This window comes from Protopterus annectens, chromosome 17.part0 (genome assembly GCF_019279795.1).
Source record: "Protopterus annectens isolate FY-2018-M chromosome 17.part0, PAN1.0, whole genome shotgun sequence".
NCBI classification, from domain to species: Eukaryota; Metazoa; Chordata; order Ceratodontiformes; family Protopteridae; genus Protopterus; species Protopterus annectens.
The window spans coordinates 26,218,985-26,238,224 of record NC_056751.1 but is presented as its reverse complement, the minus strand read 5'-3'; positions in this window follow the sequence as shown (position 1 = coordinate 26,238,224).

Genomic DNA, 19,240 nt, shown 5'->3' with positions numbered 1-19,240 from the left:
CTGGTATTTCAGGTACTCCATTTCATTCTGTATTCTGAACTACCTTGCAGACTAGAGGCATATCAGTGTACTACAGTTCTTAGGTTTTATTGGCCTACATTTCAGTTTCAGACTTCTTACCCTTCAGAACTAACATCCCACTGCCTGACCTGTTGTAGTCTATCTGTGTAGATCTGGAGGGGGGCTGTTCTCCATAGCCATCAATCAGAGGCCTTAGCACAGCCTTTCTTTGTGTTTGTCTACACCTGTCCTGCTGGCTGAGACAGTTGTCGGGTATGTGAGCCTTACTGACTTGCATGTGTGTGTCCTGTGGACACACACTTGGCCCACCACATTTCCTGCAGTGGGTTTTGTCACCTTGGCTACTATGGTGACACCAGTATTTATTACAGATTTCACACTGCCGATATAGGTGTCTACTATCTGCTGGCATCTCATTCATCCACCCGATTCCCTTGCATGCTCATATGCATACCTTAGATACAAGTAAACAAACCAAAACCAAACAAACTAGTGAAAAACAAAATATGGCCAAACAGGCTGTGAGCAAACCAAAAAGAAAACTTTTATTGTGATCGCTTTCGTTAGAGCCAGTGCTCTAACTTCATCAGACAATCAGGACAGCCCATCAAACCCTTAAATACATATAAAATATCAATTAATCAATTAAGTCACAGTTTAAAACCATTGGATATCCCCTTATTTAAAAACTATGGGGTATAATCGAACTATTAGTCACTTAAATGCATAAAGGAAACGCCAAAAGTATGTTAAAAACAGTTCCCTGTCTATAAATTCATCCATCAAAAAAATGAACATTCATTTCTTATGTTTTATGTTTTGTGGATGTTTGATTGAAATCAAATATATGCATGTATATACAATTAAATCAATCGTACTTGCCCGTTTATATATAAATATAACTATTAATATCCATGATATACCTAAATATGTTCCCAACAATATTAGAACCTGTAAGCTCATTATTATGGATAAAATGACCATCCCCTGGATTCATGAAGCTCGGCGCAAGGCCAGTGTAAGGCCTGCGCCGGCCGTGCTGCGTATAAATGGTGTAGTAGTGCCATATGCATATTAATGAAGGTGCGCCGCTACCACATCCACGTGCATAGGACACGTGCACGAGTGCATGGGGCATTACTAAGCTGTGCCCGGAACCGTGTCAATGACGGCTGGCGATGAGCAACCTAAACTGCTGAATATTATAGCCTGCCTGCAATAGTAATCGCACCTATCAGTGTCCGTGGATAATGAAACGTATGCAAAGCATGCAAGACAGTTCCCGGCCACACAAAATGGAGAACCAAACAGAAATGCACTCAACATAATATAAGTTTCCGTCCATGGAACAAATGATATTTAAAATCGTGTGTCCGTAATGTACTGCACTGTCAGAAGTTATACCTAGTGGAAGTGAAGCGCATCATGTCAGCGCGCCGCCAATACACACATCTAGCCCTATGGGTATGGTCACCAGCAGTCCCACAGTGGTAGTGATAGTACACAGCAGGGCAGTTGTGGCTATATAACAACCGTAAAGAAACCTGACAGTCCAAATTGTATACCAAACACACACAAACATATGTATATTAAAATGTGCTATACTCATGAACAGGAACGTAACCGTCACATACACATAGGATGCTATATGCGGAACCGGGATATCCAAAAGTAGAACCCATGCATGCAAATGCAATACGCAACAACCCCAGTATAGCACATAGCCCGCACCCATGTCCGAATGTCAACCAAATCCAGCTACCAGCCTTGCACATCCGTACACCTGCACATAGCGACTATTCCCCATATGTAGTAGGAAGTATCGTCCTAGGCAGTGTCCAGATTGCAAATATGTATCCCACGATTGTAATCATCCCATCACAGGTACATAAATCCAAATGCCCACGCGTTAATGTTACGGCAAAATGTGTGTACATCCCGCATGGGATAAGTAACCTGTTGAAACCTCAGAGTTGTTTACACGCCACGGTGTCCATTACTGTGCACATCTGGACAAAACATGTATGTGTAGTCACGGTACTGTTCAGTTTCTACACAGACATGCAATTCATACTACACAGGATGGAACAGCTGTCCACCATGCAGGTCATCCCACTAGGGTTGCCACCTGTTCAGATGGCCAAGGTGGGACATCCCTTGTAGAAATGTGAGAATTTGCAGGATAAAACATACCCCCGGCCAGTGCAAAGGACAGAATTACACATGTATGCCAAGATAAAAGCTTATGCCATAGCATTTGAATAGCTTATGCTATCCCAAATAATAGTTATGTGTACCAGATACAAAATACCTGTATCATGCAACTAGTACAGAAAATAAGAAATGTATTATTGTCTTAAAATCACAGGACATTTGCCATGTCTTAGGTGTTGTCGCAGGACACAACTGTCCAAAGTGGGTCCTCCCCTCGCAAAGAGGAACAAGTGGTAACCCTACTCCCCACTGAATTATCGACAGTATATATTCAACTCAATCACATACCGACACCACCTCTCAACCTATTACAGCAACAAAACCTAGACAAAGCCTAAAAGGATGGGTGGACAAATAGGGACAGATGTAATTACTGCTCTCACAAGCTTCGAAAGTTCACTGAATAATAGTATGTACATAAGCAGGAAATGTTGTGAAGGATGTGGGGTAGTCCCCAGTATTACAGAGGTCCGTACATATATACTGTAACAAACCGTCACATATGTTGACTGTACTACTGCATACCCGTAGTTAATTCATAGTTACGTCATGTGCAAAATAATAACCCTCATAAGAATGAATACAGGAAATAGTCAAATGTGAATGGGAACACCACTCACCGTGGATTATGTATCGTAACCACCCCCACCCATATTATGTATTGCCAACATCATAAGCTGCTGACAGGTGCCCAAACACCTGTGTCTGTAAACAGATTAAATGTTTAAAATGGACAATCCCTGTCCATGTGCTTTGTCTGACATTTGAACATGGTCAGGGCAGTTCCGTTCACCAGTCGGACAAGCCTAAACCCAGATCACCACATGAACACCCTGACAATTAAAGACCTGTATGTGTCAGGAATATAAGCCTTTGGGTTCTGAATATCCCTGCAGTGATGAAATATGCAGCTTGGGTCCAGAGCAGTAGGGAATAGGGAATGTGTAACATGTAGTACCGCATTTTTCCCAGCAGGAGAATGGATGCCTGTGACGTAAGTGAAGCGGTGAGGCATATGTTAATGTAGCTATGTACTATGGGTATGCATATAAATGAGTCAGAACACCAAACGTATACTGGTTACAGCATCCGGCCAACGTGAATGCAGTCCCGGTTGAACAATGACTACAGCACATATAATGTGAAAGTGTAATGAATGCGTCTGTGCTGTACAGACAGTTAAATATGTAAAGGTGAACGTGTGTTTCACAAACGTCCGTTAACCGGATTACAGATAATTACTGGTACTGTCACAAGTAATAAAGCCCACGTAAGCACAAAGACTTAGTAAACATATGTAACCCACAATAAGGAGATGTATGCGCGCCCGCGCGTAACCCACAATAAGGAAATGCAAGTTGCCCTGTGCGTGTGTGATCCGGTCACAGCATAGTAAATGAATGCTGTTTCCCCCACGTTAGTTATACATGGATCAAACCCGTTAACCTCGTAAAGTATGAAACCAGACGAAGCCATGCAAACTACCGGTACAAATAGGGACAAACCCCAGATATGTGCCAGAACAAACATAGAAAGTGGATAGAATAACGGGTGTGTCAGTAGCATGGATTCTCTGAAGGGTATGCAGTCGTAACCTGAACTGCTTGCCAGAAATCCCCACCATAAGTCTCAAATGAAATGCCACTACATTGCCAGATAGACACAGGTGTATGTAAAACACAGCGAAGATAAAGGGGCAGCAGCTGTACACTCTGCGACAATCTGTATAGTGGAAAGGTATGGTATGGATATAGATATATGTGTATACACATAATCCACAGACGTAAACCAAAGCAAGTTATGAAATGAGGATTGTACATGTATATATGTATACACAACAGACTTATGTCCCGTAGATATGACATATGTACATAAACAGGCACGTTATATCTAATATGGGTAGACAAACAGACATGCAGGAAAGGTGAATAAACCGCAGCATTCAAAAACATTGGCCAGAAAGTGACAGTCCAGCAAGTTCTACACTTTAAACATGCAGATAGGTGTCCATTGCAGGACTCCATAAATTGAATCATACGTAGTGTCAACCAACATTGATGCAAAAGAAGTGACCGCAGCAAATACGAAATAGCTGTACATGCAACAGTATCAGGTGCAAGGGTGATGACACATGTGTTGATAGAATGTATGACGTACGAACTGATATCCGGAGAGTGGGGAGTGCATATAAGTGTCTCCACACTTCAGTAATGCACACATTAAACATGTGTAATGGGTACTGTCAAGGGTTGTCAGGTATGGGAATCATGGGTATGCAGAAATGGGCCTAGGTGTTGTTTGGCAGGGATTTCTTAGGCCCGCCCCGTGGGAGTGATGTGGGTATAGCACACGCCTATATTTTCAATAATGGGGCAAACCATCCACTGGATATTGCAGAAACCATTTTGACAATATGTAGGGCCCTATATCAGTGTCATGTAGGCGATTATCATGGATGGACATGCGTACGACCAAGATGGTACCCATAACTGGCAAACTGTCAGAATAACACAGCTGCACTAAGGCATAGTACATGAAATACAAATAGGGACTATATTAGATATACCCCAGACAAAGTCAGAACGTTGTGAGAATACTGGTGTACCCATGAATACAGATGTTATGAGTGTTACTAATCATGTAATGGAAATGTCAGTCACTATTATCTACCGCACAGTCCATAATGCCTTGCCAGCAATTTACCAGAAAGGCACATCACTATGACAAATGTAACAAGGTCAAACGTCAGGGCGTTTACCCATAATGTGTACAGGTTAGGGGTATGAAGGTAACCTGTCCAAAATACATGTACAGAACTAGTGATACTAGGTGGACAGGTGAGAAGAAAGACATCAGGACAAATGAGAAAACATGTACAAGTCACACGCATGTACACCGACAAATGTGAATGACAACGTATGCCCTGTGAATGTCAATGTGGAAGGTTAATAGACACAAACGTAATGTATCCCTCAGGGTGTCATGCAGTGTCACCATAACAATGTCCAGTCCCCCAGACACGTGAGCTCTGCCACTGACGGAAAGCACAAATACTGGCGCACACATACGGTACATGATAGACCAATTAGTGTGGATAAGCAGCTGTTGGCCTGTGTGAGGAATACAACTGTCTGGGTGGGTGTGTCCTGCAATATAAATGTAATGGCATGTGGCCTGTGATGCCGCCATACAGTGTGTGTATTGGTGTCAGAAAGTTGATATTTTGTTACAGACACATACTCCGCAACTGTACAGATTTACGATGAATGTGCAGAGTTCTGCCTCATATGTTTGGTGTGTTCCACGTAACAGTAACATTCTGGCACTTCCATGATAACTGAAGACATGAAATAATGACAAATGTGCGTAAGACACCAGATCTGACAGAAAAGCCATACTAATGCAAAACCTATTATTGTGTCAACTATTTACGTTTGTAAGAGCAACATGTCAATACTGCCCCTATGTGTCCCACTATCAGATAAGGCCTTGTCCAGCAACTTGCTCTAGGAGGTGGAGTGGTATGAACAGAAACAGATACATGTGTGAGGAAACAGCAATATCGACTGCAAGATAACGCAGAAGGTATGAAATGTGCTGCAGTAGGACGTGCAGTACTGTCTGCAGGTATGTGCTGACATGTCAAATGACACAGCAGTCTACATGAAGAACCTTTAGGGCTGTCACCTTTACAAATGATGATACTGGGACATACCCACAGCCATGCACACAGCACAAATAGACATACACACATCAAAACTAGGCCATGATACATGAAGCCTCCGGCGTGTACAAGTACAGTGAGAGTACAGCAAGGATAGATGTCTGCCAAGATATACAGCAAATGCCTGTAAGGGCGTGTAACACCACCTGTAACACGGACGTTGCATGGACAATGTTGGGAGTTGCAACATACCCCATTGGTATGTGAAAGCTATGCAAATATGCGATACATGAAACAGTCAGCTGTCCATGCAAGAGCAGGGTTATGGGCAGAAAATAGATTATATATATATATATATATAGAGAGAGAGAGAGAGATACAGACATACACACACACACATGTGGCAGGGCTGGTAATCGAACCTACACATGACTACCCTATCACACTACAGCATGACACATTTACAGAACACGCTACCGAGACTACTAAACACAGCAGACACACAGGCATTCTACTAGGTGCGTGTCAACATCCGCAAAGACAAAGACGGCAGCAGGATACATCTGTGTTGCGAAGCGTCTAAAAGCATAACCTGAGTCCCCAGGCGGATGGGAGCATGCACACACACACACACACACACACACACACACACACACACACACACACACACACACACACACACACACACACACATCTGGCAGGCCTGGGAATCGAACCTACACCTAACTACCCTATCACACTACAGCATGACGCATTTACTGAATGCGCTACCGAGACTACTGAACACAGCACTCCCAGAGGCATACTTCATATATGGTAGACTTCAGTGACACTTCCATTAGCTGTGCACAGGCTTTTAGGTTGTCCACTGTACCACATCAACTGTATAATCAGTCAACTAAGGCTATAATTGGACCATGTGTGGACAATGTGCAACAGGGTGTATACACATCCCATGTACTGTGTGGCTACATGTCTCTGGCCATCCCCCATGACCATGTGTGCACATGTGGTGGCCAATTGTGTGTGATGGGCATCTTCTCCACATGTCTGTGTGGTCCCATATGACATACACCCATACATGTCAGATATGTCACATTCCACAGGTCTATGCAGACAACGGGTTGTATGTTTGGTATGTGGGGTATAGGTCATGTGATAGTGTGACAATATTGCAGATAGAACACTACATGTCTGGGACATGTCAGGTGGCACATCACAATGTGTGCACCCGATGCAGGGGCATATGACACAATGGTGACACTTGTGGGCTGCCCATATCACAGCTCACTGTGTGGTACTGTGTGCGTACCACACATGTTGTTCCAATGCATACTACATATGCCTCCATTGTAGAACACCTCCACCATTGTATGCACAGCTGACCACACATGTCGCAATGACAAGTACTGTGGTTTCAAGTCTGTGTATCATTACGTTTGCATATATTGCACATGGGTGGCATGTGTGAATGCATGGTGGTGCGACCTGCATATTGTGACTGGAACAAACATCAGATGTGCAAGTGTTAACTGGCCACATGGCAAATAGATCTACACTGTAACATGCCTGATACTGATGACAGTCTCACCTGCAACGGACCCATGTCTGTGTGGCACGCCAGAGGTACCTGTCTAGGGGTGACACACCAGTATGAACATTATCCATGACTGTATGACAGCCACAGGTTGCACTGTGCATGTGCACACATTCACCTGTGTAATAGCATATAGTATGCACATGTGTGCATACACAACGTAGCATACTGTACTATGCAGCATGTGTGTCCACATACCTGGCATATGTTGTTACTTTACATTATGTACAGTGACACATGCAACTACATGGGATATAATAGCCATATGTGCATTACTGACTTACCAGGCAACTCCAGGCTCATTGGTTGGGAGACACCCACCTCCAAGATGGCAGCTAGTGCTTCTGGATGCTGTTCCCTGGGTGTCCCCAGACTGGCCAGTAGCTCCTCGGTGTGTGTGAGTGGGGGGTTGGGTTGGTGGCCCACCACCTGTTCCACCTTGTTCCCTGGCGATTGCAGTGGCACGCTGTTTTGCATGTCGTATCAGGTCCATGCAGTGTCTGCGCACCTGCTGGTAGGTGCGGTTATGGCCACCCACATCGTTCACCCTCCTGCATAGATCCTGCCACAGGTCATCCCGCTGCTGGGCATGCTGTGGCACATGGCTGAACAACAAGTCATAGTTGTCATGGAGCTGTGGGTTGATGACATTATCCTCCTGGCGGGTGTATGCTGGGAGGCGTGTACAGGGCATTATCTGTAAAACATAATGATGGTGACAGGTCACAGTTTCAGAGATGTACAGAGATACTGCTGCACATACATTTCTATGACATCTACTGCATCTGCACAGTTATCTTTGCAAAGCACCATGACATTGACACGACTGACGTGTTTGCGTCACACATGTCACACCCATTATGCATTGGATATCATCACCATATATGTGTGTCACCTCATTACAGTGTTCATACTCCATATAAATGCTGTCTTGCTGTGGGCATGTCTATTTGCCTGCACTTGTGTTCTTACCTATCTGCACATGCCTCGATGTGTCCACGGTACTACTGTTGACCTGGATGCTGTGTATATGTCACATATCAACACAGACACAGCCGGAATGGACTTGAGCAGTGACAATGCACACATATGCATGGACACCTGTACATGCATGTGTTTTGCCATATACATCTACACAGCACTGTACAACTGTTCAACATCCTGACACGGATCGCCTGTATTACACATGTGATAGACATTGGACAATGGATAGTCAGACGACATTCGCAGGGATGGTCATCAACCATAGCATGTGTGGGCATGGTTTCCACACTGTTACAGACGGCCATTGTGCCACTGCAAGCTGCATCAGTGCCACATTACTGATCCAGTCAGTTGATAGTACATCTACCATGCGGCCATCACACCATGTATGACTGGGATGACATCTGCAGCTTTGATGGACAGGGTTGCATGGTATGGCGGGAGTATGTCACATATATGGCACAGGGATCTGTCCAGCCTGTGGCAATCCTAGTATTAGGATGGTGGCTGTCCATGACATATGTCATATAGATCAGGATATGGACATGTAGCATGTCCATCATCATGGTGTAGCAAATGTCCTTCTGCAAGGTAGACGGCATGCTGCATAGTGGTGGTGTGGATTGTGAAGGCTGTTATCGCACATCCATGCATAGCCATTACCCTTTACAGGTGGTATGTGATCCAATATTGGTCACCACAGTGCTGTATATGCCTGGCCAGTGATCTCCATGCTCATGGATGGCACCCTGACATGACATGGGTACCTCAGATGACTACCTAAGGGGCCTCGAGACATCACCATGTTGGGGGTGCACTGCACAGCACCATCCCTTACACAGTGTCCATAATGTTGACCACAGCCTAGGTAGCAGTTTATGGGTACAGGGATGTTCACCTAGCGGTGACACTGCTGGTATCATCCATCAGACTGTGCACATATGTCACACACCTCACACACACAGCCCATTCTGTATGTTGTTCACAACACTGACACAGCTAAACTGATAGGTCATGGCCATTCACAGCCTTACATGCACAGATGCCTAACATTTGTCTGTGTGGTATGGGCTACAATGAGGGTGGGGTACAACACATTAACCCTGTTCTACTGTATCTGGCACAGATGTGCTGTGCACATGTCACTCTTGCACCTTTTGTAGTTGTGGGTCTGTCAACAGGCCACTGGTGGAACACACCTGTGACATGCAAAGGTATTTGTAATCAAATATCCGTGCTATCTTGTACATCTGTACTGCTAACATCTACAGTGCTAATGGTTCATGGACATGCACACCATACTCAGCAGGGTTATAGTGCGGTGCCACCTAAATGACTGTCATCACCTCTTGTGGGTTGATATTTTCCAACACCCTATCTGTATTGTATGGTCATGCTAGGCACTTGTTCAGAACATGTGAGCATGTCATGAGCTACTGATTACTATAGCGCCCATTCCACACCATTTCCCACAGGTACACTGGCTGTCCTACACTTCCCAGCTTGCTTAAGGTACGACAGCTGTTGTACACACGCTTACATATCCTGTGGGACATGGTTGTATATGCAGGCATGTCCAACTGTCACATACCAGTGCTACTGCCTGTCTATATGAGGGATATGTCATACATGTGGCAATAGAGCAATTGTCTCATGTACACATTCAATGCTCACTTCCCAACATACGGCACTACAGCCTGTGGGGGATGCACGTCTGCGGCCGTGCTGGGCCCATAGCTCTCAGGTGTACCTCATTATGGGGAACATACCTCATTTGGGGTTCTAAAAGGTGCATGTTCCTCAAGGTTCCACATTGGAAGGGTCTGTCACACATTCATTGTTGTACATAGTTTACCTGCTAGCCATGGCTAGATAGATGAGAATCATATTAATTCATTGGAATATCTGTTTTATACATAAGACCAGCCTATTTTAGCCAACATATGCCCTTCCTAGTTGACGCTGTTAGTAAGCCAGTTGTAAGTGTTCCACGTTTCGCCCATTTGTCACACTGTATGAGGGCTAATGTTCCTCATTTTGGGGACAGGAGGCTGACAGCTATGGCTGGGGGTAATGCTGTCGCCAACCCTGACTGCACCTGACAGTCATTTGGGGATGTGTAACATTCGCAACACACCCCACCCATCACATAGTCTCACATAATCTACACCACTGGCCACACCTACGAGGACAACCTGTGCAGTGCGTCTCCATACTCACTGTAGGCACCAGAGGTAGCTCCCATCATGGAAGACAACATCACCAGCTTATAGCCCACAGACTCATGTGTGCCCACCACATACAGCCAATAGTGTGTTATAACATTCACAACACACCAGTCATAGCTGACTCTGTAGGGTGTCACACTGCAGTTCCACACAGCAGGCTACACAAGGCGTTAGTCACTTACATCTTGCTGTCGGGTAACTGCTTCTGCAACATAACCTATGCACCCATGCCACACCTCACCAGGTACGATATGTCTGTCATTTGCCATGTTAGTGTGACTGCCCTGTGATGCCACTTCACAGACTATGTGTGCAGGGACATGCAATAGCTCACCAGTCTTATAGCCCTGAGGGTGTGGGCCTAGCCCTGGGGAGCATGTTGCATTCGTCCAGACACGATACCACTGTACAGTGACCGACTGTGTCACTGCAACAGTTGCCTATGCTCCTATTGTCATTCCACAGGCATGTGGTATCTGTCCGCTATGACTGTCCTGGTCAAACACAATGCTGTGGCACAGATGACTTGCACCTGTCGACCCTGGGAGTACAGCTCACATGCTAGGCTCTTGCTGCTTCTATACTGCCTGTCCTGCACAGTTTCCAATAACTGTCACCGGCAGGGGGGTAACTGGCATGCGCGACATGGGGTCATGTGACACATTGCTTGCATCTTCCCCTGTGACGCACGCAGGCAAGGCACACCTTATAATGCACCACTCCAACATCTCTGCAGTGACTGGGACCTGCCTGTAGGCTCTGCAGAGCACACCTGCAATGACAGGTTATAGATGGACCATACCTTCCAGGCACATACCTGGACCGGCACACCCACAGCTGAGGGGTTCCCATATCCCACTATGTTTTGCACACATCCTGGCAAGTTGCTTAGCACAATGCATCAGAGGTGCTCCAAGTGCAACTAACTGTGTCCGGGACCACTATACACATTGTAACAAGCGACAGAGTCAACATCATACCCCACGGGTAACATACCTTCTATGGTGGTATAGTGGACAGTGGGCCTCAGCTACTACTGATGTGTGACTGACACTACCCCACACTTCACTGGGATAGCCACTCATGTACCGACACATCCATGAGTCATACCCTCCACTCTGCTGGATCAACACATACACACCACCTCCAAACCTACATTACCCTTGGCATGAACACTACCACCATGTGACTGGTGTTACACACCTGGGGTTATCCCCTCATTGGTGGTTTCCGAACATATGCTAATCTACCATGTTAGCCACATCCCGGAAACACACCCATCACAGCATACACAGTACATGTGTACTACTACACCTACTACAGACGTCTGCTGACAGCGGTTGTTAACATCATGACACCTGTGCAGATGGACAATGCACATACAAATGCTGACACATACCCCAGTGCACTTAATTAGCATGTACACAACTGCATGGATCATGCTATTCCACACAGAGCCATGATGGTACACACCAGATAACAGACGCCACTCTGGTGGTCATGTTCCATGGACATATGATGTACAACAACAGGTGTAGGCTGTTGCACAGTGGTGTACATTCCCATGTGTGGGATGGCTCACTGGTCAGCCATGGTGGGGCCACAGGGCCCCTCATCACATACTCCAAGACTAGCTACGTAAACATGACTGCCACACATTCCGGGGTGTACCACCAGGCATTATGGTGGTATGTCAGTATTCAATGGCAACACCCACATCTGCTGTCACATACAACAGTCACTCAGGAACATTGCAGACCCAGGTATTGTTGGCAACATGCTGGAGGATGGATTCAATGCTGACAGTACACCCTCTCACTCACTACAGGGCCGCAATCCATACATGAACATTGTGGTGTCCCTGTGGTCACACCTACACAGTACTGACCTACACTCTATGTGTCCTGGGACACTGGCCCCATGTCATCTTCCAACATCCCAGGCTGTGATGTCCACCAACCTCCGAATTATATGTCTCACCACTAGGCCACCATATTCAGTAATAGCCTTGTTTCAGACATTGTAGACCCTGAATGGCACACAGCAGCATTTATAACACTACACACAGGCGGCACCGCATTGCATGAGTGGGACTATAGTCCTACACACCTGACTGGACTGTTCTGCGTGGCTATGGGGCACATTATCAAGGACGTCATTCTCAGAGACATTGTTGGTCTCCCGTCCTCTGCTGCCACCCGGGTTGGGCTTGTTAAGGCCAGAGCATGGCCCCTACACATGGTGGACTCCTTTCATACAGTTACCAGGGCAGTTGCTGATGGTGCGGAGTCCACACATCCTACATTGTCCTCTCATTGCCTTTCAGCACCATTCCCCATTCTGGTATTGACAACATACACATCCACCTGCACATCATACCCTGTGTCTCAGGATGTTATGCTATGTGGCTCATGGACAGGACACACAGTGAGGCCAGCATACCATAGTACCTACTACATGTCAGGTACTTTGGCATACCACGGTCCTCAGTCATAGGGCCCCTCATGTTAAGTATATGCTTCCCTGCAGAACAGGCTGGCACAGGGGACTTTCCCTGCCTAGCTTTAGAATCCCTACATACCAAGCACCATGATTGCTCCACCAGCTGATACTGACTCCAACCATATAGATGTCGCTGTGACAGATACATAGTATGACTATCATGGCATCAAGCTGCATGACACAAGGTGCATGCACATCACCTTTGCATTACACCATTCACCCACTGACTATCACATGGATGGTGGTCCCCTACATACATATCACATTGTACATGTTTGCAGTACACACATATGTCGCACCCACTCCTGTGGTTACCGTATTGCCACTGTGGCATGGATATCCTCCTACTTGGCCACACCTATCTGTACTGGGTGTGTAACTGGTACATAGGCACCCATTGTACCTCTGAACTCAAGACATCTACACACATTCAAGGGTACACCACCCCATTTAGGGTGTACCTTACACAACAGATACAGCTTTACATGCCACAACATTAACACGCCATGATGTTTACTGAGCTCCGGCAGTTTCAATATGCGGCTGCACTACGGACACCACATCTGTACACATTTGCATACTACATACTCAGGGGTGACCTCTGCTGATCAGACAGGGCCCATGTCCACAACATTATTGATGGATATACTCCTCATACGCAACATAAGCAGAGACCACTGTGAGCAACATGCTCATGGATATGTGCACACATGCCACAATGAGTGGGATGTGCTTCTGGGTTACATTTCCAAACCAGACACTCACCATGCTGTGAAACATAAGTCCTCTGTACATCACGCAGGGACACTCAGTAGCACTGTTCATGTGATACCTCCCTTGGTGGTTGGGAGACACATGTAGGCCTGGGATCACTGCAGTGGCTGTACTGTGCAGTGGTGCAGGTGACACCTGGCTCTGCTCTTCACAGGGCACTACCCTGGAGAGGTGCCACTAGTGTGAACACTGTAGTTGTGCTTACACATGGACTTGACAGACTGCATAGTACCCCACTATGCACCTGTGCAGCTATTACTTGTCCTTAGTGCATGGTTACTTGGTAGCCCTTCCATTTAGATTAGCTATCATGCTATTACTATGTCCCATACCTACAGGCCATATGTATCCTGTTATTGTACATACCAATAGGCGATACCTGTGGTATGCATGATATGCCTGTTATGCTGTGTTGAATATCTGTCATATCTACCTATAATACTATACATTACACATATTTCACATAGTATCCCATAATGCAAAGCATACTTGCTCAGCAGGACCACCTTACATATGTCATTAACATTATTTGCCCATACACATGCGTGCTGTGACAGTATATCAACATATACTATCCCCTGCTATGGCACGTCCTTGTTGGACATACCCTACCACTGATGGCGGGTTGTATGGCATTGTTCTGTTTAATGGCCTCTTGTAGCATCCCTTCTGGTGTCTGTGCTATGTACCTTGTGTCCCACTGCTGGACGCACAGATTCTACAAGCGTTAGTATGCTCAGCAAGACATCACTACATAAATACCTTTACCCACTTTATGCATTGTGGACACATTTAATTAATGCAAACCAGGCTATACATACAGTAAAACTAATTAATACAGATCATGCTATACATAACCTTACATACTGGGCGTTCTACATACCTTGTCGTCGTTACAGCGTTTCATTTCTATCTCTCTCACAGTGTTTCAACTGTTTTTCGGTATGAGCATACGGTTTGAATGTCTGGCAAGTCATCCTTATATACGTCGATACCTGAAACATGTGGATTCTTCCCGCCAATTGGTGTTCCTGAGTGACTAATTACTTGCATATCAGCTGTGCAGCTACTCCATTCACCAATTACGCGGTGACAGTGGGGTATAATTGGATTCTCCACTTGGGCGTTGCCTATTTGCCCTACCTTCGGGAGACGGTCTGTATTGTGTTTTGTTATGAGTAACTGCAACTGCTATGCATGGAGACAAGTATAGTTTGGATTCATGTCCCCATGGATTGTGTGTGACAGGTAGAGTATTTGGTTCAACATGTGGGTGTACCTGTCATCCCGGCGTCTGATAATGGAGTATTGCAATCAATACCTGTAACATGGCTGTTTGTTCCATTATACAACACCTGCAATTTTGCATGTCACCTTTAATTGTGTCTCTCACGGTATGTTGAGGGTTCTGCAGATGTAATTGACTGACTGGATGTTTGTGCTGCTATTACAGTTTGTATTGCTTTAGTTTCTAGTGTGGTGGATGTCGGTGGTTGTACGTAACATATACGGTTTGTGGGCCTTGCATTTCTACATAATCCATATATGTGTGTGGGCTCCGTCCTGATTAGAGAGCTAACAGTTAGTAGACTTATGTTACGGGATTGTACGTTGGGCCGTTGTTAATTGGTTTCTATATCATCTGCAGGTGAGCTTGCTACTTGTATACCTCCGTAATTGCAGCAATACATCAGGGGATATGTGTAGGTGACAGCTATCCTTTGTATTTCTGTCCCAGATATTTGCAGTCATTGTGGTTGTGTTGTTAAAAGAGCCTGTTTGCCATGGGTTGCCACCTTATCATATGGTCATTGTTGGACACTTGCAGGACACAAAGCGGTGTTTACAGGCCAACATGTAGCCACGGTCAGTACACAGGTAGCACATACTTTTATCCTCACTACATACCTATTGTTGTGTGACTTTGGATACTTATCATATTGCATGTAACATTTAAGTTTCTTACATACAGGCATAACTATTAAATACGACTGTTACATTATATATGGGATATATTTATGTCCTACCATCTCGGACATTTGCCCTTTGTACTGTTTTATGTCAGGACACACCTGCCCAGGGTGGGGATGTCCCTCCTACTGTGGTACAGGTAGTAACCGTATGCCTACGGCTAGCTATACCCACACCTACCATACTGGTCTGCCTCTGACTTGGCACCAACATACACATGTTGCGGACACACACACACATTACAGTCACACAGAAACGCACACGGCACCCTCGATGCACACTTACACAGACTACGGCACTCACAGACACAGTTGAACACAGTACCTACGTGGACCGCGACACTGTCAGCGGTGACTAACCGTCCCTTCATATCATCATACTATTACTCGTGGATGTACTGTTCCGGTACTGTGTTCTATCGGTCTTTCAGCCTCATGGTTACGCATGTCGGTATGTTACACATTCCATGGTTGGCGGTATCCTATTTATTTGTACCTCCATGATGTTATGAATGTCATTGGACTATCTATCATATTTGCAGATATCGCTGAATCCATCTATATCACCATATATCCCTCTATTGCCCTTTCTATCTGTATTATATATATGCATATGTGTACATATATATATATATATATATATATATATATATATATATATATCTATATATATATATATATATATATATATATATATATATATATATATATATATATATGTGTTAGGGAACGTGACAGGCACACAGCACCACCATATGCTGTAAGACTCATGTACTGTTCAGGTGTTGGCATTCCATGTTGCACTGGCTGTTGTGTTTACAATGTTTGAGGGCTGCCTATGTAGGAGTCACACATTGGGCCACCTATACATTACAATTTACAGGTGGTCATGTTTGTGTGCCATCCATTTTACTGTGTGTGCAGGTGGAGAGGTGTCAGTCCGTAGGGGCCTACACGGTCAGAGTATGTGCTATACATTCCCTCTTTGCCAAGGTGTAGGCATATTGGGCATGCCTCTGTCTGCCTACTGGGGCTGGCACAGTGTGTTCATGGTCTGAATCCCTCTGTGCCTGTACTGGCCTTGGCAATTGCGGTGGGCTATGAGGGCCTTCACCATTTTGTCCCTGCTGCAGCTGCTTCCACAGGATCATATTATGTAGCATGGCACATACTATGATGATGTGGGCACACGTGCCTGGAGAGTACTGCAAGGCTCCACCAGATGTATCCAAGCACTGGAACCATGATTTCAGCATCCTGAACACATGCTCTATGATGATTCTGGTTTGTGCATGTGCCTCATTATGGCGTTCTTGCATGGGTGTGTGTGCATTTCTGATGGGAGTCATCATCCATGGCTCCAGTGCATAGCCAGCATCCCCCACAAGATGGCCATGTGGGATGTCCCCCTGACAAATACCTGATACAGCTGTGAGGCATGCCAGATATGGGAGTCATGGTAGCTTCCAGGGCTGCCAGCACACACATCCATGATAATGCTCTGGGCATTGCACATGACCTGGCAGTTGATGGAGTGGAATCCCTTGCGGTTTATGTAGCTCATACCCTGCTCACCGGGTGGTGACTTGATTTGTATGTGCGTGCAGTCTATCGCACCCAGTACCTCCAGGTATTGTGCCACACGGTGGAAGTGACGCATATTGCTGGCCAACTCCTCCTGAGTTCTGGGGAAGTATATCTGCTCATTGGCATGTGGTAACATGGCATCCAGGAACTGGTGTAGTACCCTGGATGCTGATGCCTGTGAGATACCCATTATATCTCCAGTTGGCCTTTGAAAGGTACCTGTGGCCAGTATTCGCAGGCTTACACATACCTTCGTGTCCACTGGTATGGGTTCCCCTCTGTTGTTTCTGGTTCTCAGGCGTGGCCGGCACAGCTCCACTATTTGCTGTAAGATGTCCCTGTCCACCCTGTAAAGCTCTACTATCTCCAGGTCATGTAGCCCCTGGTAAGTTACCCTTGGTCTGAACACTCTCCTTCTCCTCCGAGGCCTGCGGTGGTTGTCGGCATCATCCTCCACAACACCATCAGTCTCTAACACATGCTGATGAATCACAGCTATGGCAGCTCCCAACATGTACATTTTAAAAGTTCCCTGTGTGTTTACACCTATGGTGTGGTGTTTGGGAATACACAGGTGTGTGTTGGGTGCTTACACACTTTATACTATTGTGCTGTGAACACCGATGATGTCATAGGGTGTGTATGTACGTTCGTAGCTACAGGTTAAGTTATGTGTTTTACTGCCGGAACTACTATTGTGGTGCCTTTGGTGTTGAATTACATTTGCCTGCCATGGATTACCTCTTGACCTTCCCTTTACATTTCTGCGCGTTGCACCTACCATTTTCTGGCGTGCATGCTGCAGCCTACTTTCATTTGTGCTTTCCTGGACCTGGCGTATCTTGCGTTATGTGTGCTACTGCTGGTCTGCTGTCGGTTTGCTTTGCTCTGCTGTGTCAGGTCTCCTATCTTTGCAATCCAATACCTCCCCTCCTTTCTTTGCATTCACATGCCTCCCCTATCCTGTTTTGCAGGTTTCTGCAAGCGGACTTGTCAGCTGCCGTCGATTGGCCTTCGTGGGTTGATTGGTGTTGATTGCTCATTAGTACTCCAATTACCCTACTTCCGCATTTCCTTTTCTTCCCCTGACCTTCCTGTTTCTGCTATTGTTTGCGGCGCATGCGTCCGATTACTGGGTTTTGGGCACCTTTTCATCCTCGTACACATGTGCTTTTGGCCACCATGTGTGCTCTCAGCTAAACGATTCCTCCCCACCCCTACCCTGCAGCTTTGCTTAGCAACGGATAGGCCAGATTTGCAATGCTCCAATGTGCTTAGTGTTACAGTGGCACACCCCTCTGCTGATGTCATGTATCTCCTCTGAGCCACTCCTCGGTGTTATACTGCTGCGCCGTATGGTACAACCTTCCTCGGGGACATTTGCAATTCAGTATTATCTGCCTCATTTGCATGGCATTGACTACTAATTCATAGTTACCGCGCCAAACACTATCGCAAGCCCTTAGCAACCCTTGCACCTTGGTTGTGGTGTTCCATGCCTACCATTGTGTGTTATGCTGTAAACCTGCTTTCTATTACGTTGCGATTTTAAGACATTTTTATATTATTTCTTTATGTTACAGCTTCCGCACACTTGCCCTGCGGTTCTGCTGTGCGTTACTGTGGACATGACATTAAATGTTGTTATTTATGTGTTATGCATCTTTTCTTATGCCATTGGCTGTGTATTTCACCATTG